This window comes from Halichoerus grypus, chromosome 3, assembly GCF_964656455.1.
Source record: "Halichoerus grypus chromosome 3, mHalGry1.hap1.1, whole genome shotgun sequence".
Classification (NCBI taxonomy): Eukaryota; Metazoa; Chordata; class Mammalia; order Carnivora; family Phocidae; genus Halichoerus; species Halichoerus grypus.
Window position 1 is genome coordinate 80931171 of NC_135714.1, and position 9757 is coordinate 80940927.

At 40.2% G+C, this 9757-nt stretch overlaps 1 protein-coding gene across 1 annotated transcript in view; it reads left to right on the top strand.

The window, feature by feature from the left end:
- Positions 1-9757, top strand: part of C3H4orf17 (chromosome 3 C4orf17 homolog) — a 334730-nt gene that overhangs the window by 50292 nt on the left and 274681 nt on the right. The gene's annotated exons all lie outside the window — the stretch shown is intronic.

A 9757-nucleotide genomic window follows, 5' to 3' on the forward strand; every position in this document is an offset into this window, starting at 1 on the left:
TTCAAATAGCTTCCTAGTTTCTGGTTACTTAATCTTATAGCCGGCTGTGTCTAATCATGTGCCCAAGAAAACTAATTCAGACATGTCAGAAGAAGTCATAGGAGTTTGGTCTTGTTATAATTCTTGTTTGGTATTTAAATTATTAACTAAAGTAAAACTGTTGTTTGGTTTTATTTAGTGGGAAGAAACTAACCCTTATTGAATGCCTAGTGAATATTAGGTACTTTGTTACTGGTTTCATCCTCTCTTACAGCCCTGGAAGGTAGATAGTATGTTTCCTATTAACAAATAAGGTACATAGCTCTCTGATTCTGAACACTTGCTAGTTAAGAAAGTGAGGATTTGACTTGAAGTCTGTTTGAATCCAAAGTTCATGTTTTTTTCTAGTTAAGCTGGTGCTCTGGAAAGTTTTAGGTTACTCAATACAGTTTGGACTCTCTAGTTTCCCTTCTCTTGCCATGACTTGTAAATAGAATTGTGACTTCGAGGGTAGTATTCATTTTACTTTCATTGTTGTTAAGTTAGTAAACATAATATAGAATTAATAGGTCCTAGTTAGAAAAAAAGGATTATTTTTCCATCTTTAGATGAGTGTCTGTAAGGTAATTCATAACAACATATAATAAATTTAGCATTGGGATATCAGGAAAATATGACTCTTGTTTTTCAGATTTTACAGTAAGCATCCTTTGTTCCAATCCCTCAGATTGAGTCAGGGCCCCTTGTGTTGTACTCTCACAACACCCCCTCCTTTTCCTTCATGGCACTTTTGACTTTCACTTTTAAATTTGGTGTTGTTGAGTTATATCTCTTTTTCACCTAGTGATTAAGATGAATATAGTGTGCAGGATTTAAATGGACTTACAGTAATTCTTTACCATTAGCTTATCACGCAAGCTCTAGGTGATCATAGGTTACGGCAGGGGAACATTTGCGGAATGAACCTGAACTGCTCTGAAGCAGAGTCCGCGTGATGTATTTTTCCTCCAGAGAAAACAAAGGTCAGAGCCTGAAGAGATCACAGAAAGAGATACTGAGTTGTTAAATGTTACATATGTTTTACTGAATATTAATGAAATACAAAATGAGAATTATAGCTCAAGCACTTTCATGTCCTGCTAATGTTAGAAGCAAAGCATGGTTTCCAAACCAAGTAATAAAAACCTAAAAATCAGAGAACATACCACAAAAGACAGTAAATGCTCTATTTTCTAAAAGGCTCAGCACAAATACAAACCTTATATCTAGGCCTATTATATACACACATTGCTGTATTAGTATTCACAGCTCACCTTAGATTCCAATCTAAAATAGATTCATTCTATTCTTTTCATTCTGGTTCCTAGCAGCCAATTATCGTCTTCTTAAAATACTGATCACAGTCTGTAATTATTTTTTTTTTTAAGATTTTATTTATTTATTTGGCAGAGAGAGACACAGCGAGAGAGGGAACACAAGCAGGGGGAGTGGGAGAGGGAGAAGCAGGCTTCCCGCAGAGCAGGGAGCCCGATGTGGGGCTCGATCCCAGGACCCTGGGATCATGACCTGAGCCGAAGGCAGACACTTAACGACTGAGCCACCCAGGCGCCCCTGTAATTATGTATTTATTTGTGTGTTTACACATTTAGTATCTGTCTCCCTTATGAGACTGTAAGCTCGATAAAGGTAAAGGACCGTGTCTGATTTGTTCAAATCATGCACATGGGCTGCCAGCATGCCTGACAAACAGTTCATATACAGACCATTTGTTTCTTGAATGTTGAATGGCTTGGGTTTAGTACTATCTGTAATCTGTGCCATCTTTAAATAGGGAAGGGTCAGATTTGGCCTTTGTACCATGAGTGTTAATATCATTAAAAAACATTTCTTGTTAAAAATTCTTTCCTGTTAAAAACTTTTTTTTTTTTTTAATTTTGTTTATTTACCTGCGAGAGAGAAAGAAAGCAGGAGCTGGCGGCGGGGGGGGGGGGGGGCAGAGAGAGAGAGGGAGAGGGAGACGCCCCACTGAGCAGGGAGCCTGATGCAGGACTTGATCCCAGAACCCCGGGTTTATGACCTGAGCTGAAGGCTTAACCACCTGAGCCACTCAGGCGCCCCTCCTGTTAAAAACTTCTGACCTCAGATCTGTATATAGTCAGTATGCATTTTGCAGATCCATGGCCATTATGGGTTTAAATATAATTTGTCAGACTGCAGAAACTCCCAAAGGCTGGGTCTGTGGATTAGGACAGGTAATTGGAAAGAATGTCTGTTGGGTTGGTGAAGATAAATGCTACTGAAAATATTATATTCAAAGAGAGATGCTGCTGTCCAGAGGATTTGAACCTCGTCTGGAGAACACTTATGAGGTGCCTTAAGACTTGTAGATACTAAGCAAGAGCACATTGTTGTAGAGTCTTAAAGACTTAAATTTTTAATTATTTGTTTTTAAAAATTACATAAATAGTACATGTTTGTTGTAAACATGAGTTGGGGTGGTTTCAATCCTTTGTTCACCAGGTAAGTCACTGTATATAATTTATCTTTTGATTATGGCCTTTACAGTCTTCAAGTCTTCTCTTCCCGATATGTGTGTTATCTTGGTTTATATATGGCACTCTAGGTATCAGAATAAAATGAGAAAAATCTAGGATGCTGGAAAGGACACATTTACAAAAATAAATGTCCCTAGTTTTTAAGATCATCAGGGTGTTCATGGCAAATAATGGCTGAACACTTAAAAATATAAAGTAGCTGCTTGGAAGATTTCCTGATGAAGAGCTGCATGGCGCCATGTTCTGCCAATAGTCATGAGCACTTTGACTTTCCCTCCTTAGTTTCAGCATCTTCTCCTTTTGGCAGACTGCCTGGACAGAGATGCCACCGCTTCCTGGTCCTAGAGGCAGTCCACTGGCCTCAGCTTGTCCAACTACTGTCTCTCCCAGGAGGCTTCCTGGGCCATGATGGACATGAAACACTAGCTGACTATGCCCAGGGGCCAAGCCATGCTAGTTAATGTAGCTTCTATTCAATTTGCAGCAAGTCTCTGGCTTAGGATAGTGTTTCTCAAGTTATCCATAGTGAAGAATGATTTCTGTTTATATTTTCAGTCCATAGTGGGATGGTACTTACTTTGTAAAAAATATAAAAATCAGTTGTTAGAAAAATGAAATGGGAAATATAAAGACAAAGACAAAAATAAGCCTTAATTTTTATTATTAGATTGGTTAGCCCAGTGATGGGTATTAAAGAGGGCACATACCGCATGGAGCACTGGGTGTTACACGAAAACAATGAATTGTGGAACACTACATCAAAAACTAATGATGTATTGTATGGTGACTAACATAACATAATAAAATAAAATTTAAAAAATTAAAATTAAAATAAAAAAAAGATTCAAAAGACATAAAAGTACTCTGTAGCACATCTGCTACAGAAGTTTCTAAATGTTTACTCTCAGTTTTGGTATTTACTTTGTTATGGGCTGATAGCAAAGAGTTCCTCGACCTGTACTGGTCCACTGTCCACACTTTGAGTAGCTGGTTTAGGCTTTTGCTCTGAGACCCTTGCCACGTATTTATGGAAAGTGTTTTGTATTTGGAGACATTACCTGTGTTCCTACTGTATGTATTTGTGTGTGTGTGTGTGTGTGTGTGCGTGCGTGTACATGGGTGGTTGTGATAGTTGTTTTCTTTCCCCACTACCTTCTCTTTAATCTGACTACTACTGCTTAAGTGGAACCTCTAGCAATGTTTTCAAACAGCATGGCACTGCTCCTGCAAATTCTTTGGGAACGTTAAGGGCCTATCACATGCTGCACCTCTAGTTGCTATGCCTGGACATAGCCTTTTCTTTTCTTTTAAAATTTCATTAAGTTTTTAATTTTAATTCCAGTATAGTTATCATACAGTGTTATATTAGTTTCAGGTGTATAATATAGTGATTCGGCAATTCTATACATTATTCAGTGCTCATCACAGTAAGTGTACTTTTTAATCCCCATCACCTGTTTCACCCATGCCCCCACCCCAGCCTCCCCTCTGGTAACCATCAGTTTGTTCTCTATAGTTAAGAGTCTGTTTCTTGGTTTGCCTCTCTCTCTCTTTTTCCCCTTTGTTTTGTTTCTTTAATGCCACATATGAGTGAGATCATATGGTATTTGTCTTTCTCTGACTGACTTATTTCACTTAGCATTATACTCTCTAGTTCCATCCATGTTGTTGCAAATAGCAAGATTTATTATTTTAATGGCTGAGTAATATTTCATTATATTTTTCAATATATATATATATATATTATATATACACATACACACACACCACATCTTCTTTATCCATTCATCATCTATCAGTGGACACTTCGGCTGTTTCCATAATTTGGCTATTGTAAATAATGCTGCAATAAACATAGGGGTGCATATATCCTTTTGAACTAGTGTTTTTTTGAGGGTTCCTGGAGTAAGAGGGTTGAGGGGCTGAGGTAATTGGGTGATGGACATTAAGGAGGGCACGTGTTGTAATGAGCACTGGGTATTACATACAACTAATGTCACTGAACTAATAATACACCAAATGTTAATTAATTGAATTTAAATAAAACAAATTTAAAAAAAGAAGAATTGGTGTTTTTTGTATTCTTTGGGTTAAATACCCGGTAGTGTGATTACTGGACCATAGGGTAGTTCTGTTTTTAACTTTTTGAGGAGCCTCCCTACTGTTTTCCACATGGCTGCACCAGTTTGCATTCCCATGAACATTGCATGAGAGGGTTCCTTTTTCTCCAAATCCTCACCAACACCTGTTGTTTCTTGTGTTTTTGATTTTAGCCATTCTGATAGGTGTGAGGTGATAGCTCACTATAGTTTTGATTTGTATTTCTCTGATGACAGTGATGTTGAGTACATTTTCATGTGTCTGTTGGCCATCTGGATGTCTTTTTTGGAGAAAGTCTGTTCAGGTCTTATGCCACTTTTAATTGGATTATTTGTTTTTTGGTATTAATTTGTATAAGTTCTTTATATATACTTGGACATAACCTTATCCGATAGAACATAGCTTCCTATTTACAAACCCAAAGGGATGTGACTAGAATATCTCTGGATACACACAAAAATGCACAAAGATTACAAGTGCATAACACATGGTGGACAGCATTGTTGGCATCTGTCTTGTTACTGTTCGTTCCCCCAGTGTCCGAGTTACTAAACTCTTTTCTCTCAACTCCACCCCCCCTTGTACACTTGGCTCTGTGATGCTGGGACTCTTATAAACCACTGTTCTGCTTTGCTGGCTGACTCTATTCTCTGCCAACAGGGCGGCACTGGGGTTGTGGAGGAGAGGAGACTGGGAGGGTAGAGAAGGAAGAAGGACTTGCTCTCTCTTGTTTGTGCACAGTGAGTTTCCTGATTTATTCTTTGATGCTTACATTTCCTGTCAATATCACCCCAGCATCATTTCCTCACCCCAGTAGCAGCAGGATCCTCTCATAGCAGCAGCTAAATCCAGTTAGAAGTTTTTCCAGCCCTTGCAAAAGTTGCCCATGATGCATCCTCAGAGACCCCAGCTAGCCAGAGCCCCCTCCTCGAGGTCTGAGTCTCAGGTCGGTGGGGCCCCTCTCTCAACCTTCTGTTTTAATAATTCCAACGTTGTCCTTTTGTTCTCCCAACCCTAAGGAGTGTAGCAGTTTATTGGGATTGCTGCCTTTATTACATGGTAGTCTTTTCTTGCCTTTTTAATCACCTCATAAACCAACTCTATTGCTACCTAACAATTTCTTATATGAACTGGTATGGTTTCTGTCTCTTGACTGAATCCTGACTGAAGCATAGCAAAGGACAAAGGTAAGGACCTTTGTTTAAGTTTGTATGCTTTGAGCATGCTCAATAATGCTTATTTGAACTTGAGCTTGAGCTACGTTTAGCGTCATATAAGGCAATAAATAGAGTGAAACTGGTTTTGGCATTCCTGAACCTGGGAAAGTCAGTACATTTGTTGAGTTGATGGCTATTTTCATAGATTGCACTGTTTCCCTGATCCCCATCTTCTTATTTATTTTTGCCATTCTCCAGAATCTGTCTCAGTTAAACTCAACAATCCTTATTGTATCCAACTAGGACACTTTTTACAAATGCTAAACTAAATCCAGGGCTACCCTCAATTGCACTAGTAGGGAGGTGGAGCCATCTCGTAAACCAGACTTCAAATTGGCCTGCAGTGCTGAGTAGGGCCAACCTGTGTAATTAACAGAATATTGTAGAGATGATGGTATGTGACTTCCAAGCCTAGGTCATAAAAGACATTGTGACTTCTGTCACTCTCTCTGGATCACTGGCTCTGGGAGAGATCAGCTTCTATCTTGTGAGGACACCCGCACAGCGATACGAATAGGTCAAGGTGGTAGAATGAGAGACCTCGTAAGTAGCCAGTGCTCGTTTGCCAACCATCTGAATGAGGCCCTGGAAAGCAGTTCATCCAGCTCTAGGCAAACTTTTTTTTTTTTGAAAGAATGTTTTCTTTTCTTTTCTTTTTTTTTCTTTTACTTTTTAAAAAATTTTATTATATTATGTTAATCACCATACATTACATCATTAGTTTTTGATGTAGTGTTCCAGGATTCATTGCGTATAACACCCAGTGCTCCATTCAATATGTGCCCTCTTTAATACGCATCACTGGGCTAACCCATCCCCCCACCCCACTCCCCTCTAGAACCCTCAGTTTGTTTCTCAGAGTCCACAGTCTCTCATGGTTCGTCTCCTCCTCTGATTCCCGCCCCCCTTCATTTTTCCCTTCCTGCTATCTTCTTCTTCTTCTTCTTTTTTTTTTTTAACATATAATGTATTATTTGTTTCAGAGGTACAGGTCTGTGATTCAACAGTCTTACACAATTCACAGCGCTCACCATAGCACATACCCTCCCCCATGTCTATCACCCAGCCACCCCATCCCCCCCACCCCCAACTCCAGCAACCCTCAGTTTGTTTCCTGAGATTAAGAATTCGTCATATCAGTGAGGTCATATGATACATGTCTTTCTCAGATTGACTTATTTCGTTCAGCATAATACCCTCCAGTTCCATCGACGTCATTGCAAATGGCAAGATTTCATTCCTTTTGATGGCTGCATCAGGCAAGCTTTTGATGACAGCAGTCCCAGTTCCCATCTTCACTGCAACCTTATGATAGACTAGGAACTGGCTCCATTTAGCTAAGCTTTCCTCAAAAAGCTCACCCCCAGAAACTGTCAGGTAATAAATGTGGTTGTTTGGGACATAAGTTCTGAAGTGATTTGTTATGGGCCAAATAGATAAAACACAGACCATTACATTAATCAGTATGTAACTTTGGTCTTGGTGACAAGTATTATGATAGAGGTGGAATGCAAGTTGTGGTACAGACACTGGATGAAGTAGTAGTTCTTCCAAAGACAGGCCGAGCTGTGATGCAAGTTTTCATGTGTTCTGCAAGCCTGGTATAAATTATTACTTGTTAATCACAAAATAATCAGAGAAAGGGAAGTATTTATTTCTTCGTACATGGAGGCAACCAAGCACATTTTCTCGTATGAAGTTCTACAAGTTAAGGACACTTTAGTTTTTCTAGCTGAGTTTACAACTTTAACCAAGGGGCTAGATTCCTGAATTCATGTTTTTATTTTTCAGATTTGGAAAAGCGACCTGCAGTATGTGGGGTCAGAGAAAAAGCTTCCAAACAAGATGTCTTGAAGTCCTTTAAATTATTGATTCCCTTCTTCCCCCAGTAAATTCTTCAATAAACTGGAATGCCTCATCTTTCACAAAACTTTAACAAGGGAACACGCTAGCATTTTGGTTATCCTAGTACTAGTGTCAGCTCAGACTCTGTATCTGACAGTTCTTGAAAGATCTGGGCATTTCTTCTCTCCCTGTGTCAAATTATGCTAGTTTGTCTGCATGGGGGAGGATTAGGAGATTTGATAGTGTATATATTTACTGTATGGTGGGTTCTTTCTGAACCACTGGTGTGTTTCTTACTGCTTTAGTGAAAGGGGTGACCCCCCTGGATTCTACTGAGGAACATGGTCATCTGGTGGATTTTCAGATTTTTATGTCAGATCCATTGTAACATGCCACCTTCTCTGAGCCTCTTGACTTTTGGTACTTTGCCAAAGCAATTCCGGCATCTCTACCTCATTTGTTGTAGGCCATTATTTACCCCCCCCCCCAAACTTTGAGGAACCATCCCAGTAGCCCAGAACTGACTGCAGGTGTTCTTCTCAGGGATTCATTCCTGAGTTACAGATTGTACCCATATCAACGACCTCTCCCTTATATTCTGTTCCCTTGGTCCAGCATGCTCATGATTGATTTTCAACACGTTTTTCCAGTTCTTGCTGATACACGTGAGCCACATACTGTGATTATTTTGGTGAATTATTTTCCTAGTCAGGGTGAGACTTGAACTTATTTATTGGCAGAGAAGTCATGAGGTGAGGGAAGGTAGGTATCCTCTTATGAGGCATTTACCTTAGTAAGGCTCCTGTGGTGTCCAGGCAGGGAGAACCTGCTCTCCCGTGGCACTGGGGAGGGGCCACTTCTTTAACAGCCAGCGGTTACAGCCAGAGTAATCGGAGGAGATAAGGGAAAATTTAAATGCTGTTATACAAGTTTTGTGGTTTTCAGTCGTGCACTTCTTTGGTGGTTGGTTGACTCAACCTTGTTGTTTTGTTTTTCCTTCAACATATTGATGATACTTAACAAAAACCAACTAAACCCACAGTTCTTGTAATTACCATTGCCATTTTCTCTCTCAAGTGCTAATGATATTGCACAAGCCAGTACATATCCTGCAATCTGTATCCCCTCCCAGTTCACCACAGAAGACTCTTAGTCATTGTATTACGAGAGCATGCCAAGGGGGATTATTACCCACTTACACCAATGTGTTAGTTATCTATTGTTTAGCAGCTTAATACACAGACATTTACGCTCTCTAAGTTTTTATTGTTCAGGAATCTGGGAGCAGCTTAGCTGGGTGTTTTGGTTCAGGATCTCCCACAAAGCTGTAATGGAGGTGTTGGCCAGGGCTGTCTCAAAGCTGGACTCAGGAGGAATTCTCGTTTAGTTTTATTCACATGGCTGTTGACAGACCTCAGCAGCCAAACTAACTTGGGCCTTCTCCACAGGGCTGCTTCGTGCTGTGACAGCTGGCCTCTCCCAGAACAGGCAGTCCAAGAGAGAAGATCCAAGAATGGAAGCCATGGTCTTTTTAGAACTCATTTCAGAGTGACATCTCATCATTTCTGCTTTTGAAATGGAGTCAAGTCTAGCCCACATTTAAGGAGAGAGGATTACACAGGGGCATGAATACCAGGAGGCAGGGATCCTGGACGTCCATCTTAACCACAGACCACAGTGCTGTTCTTTTGCCATCTTGTTGGCAAGTGATCCACTTTCAGAATCCCATCCTTAGGATTGGCTTCCTAGGACTACTTCTGGTACCAAATATCTTAGTTTGGGATAGGAGCAGACCTTGAGACAAAAATTAGATTTGCAGTAGTTTGATTAACAAGATGGATGGGACACTAATAGGAAAGTGGGGAAATTCCAATTCAGACTTGGGAAGATAGTGAAGAGTCATCCCAAGGCCCAGAGTGAATAGGTTTGATAGCACCTATCCCCTCTATCTGCAGGGAGCAGGCACCCTGAAGGAAAGACAAGATGTCTACCTCAGGATGCTTGCTGTGTTTGGGAAGCAGAATCTCACAAGAGCCCCTTGACATTACGTGATAGCCATGA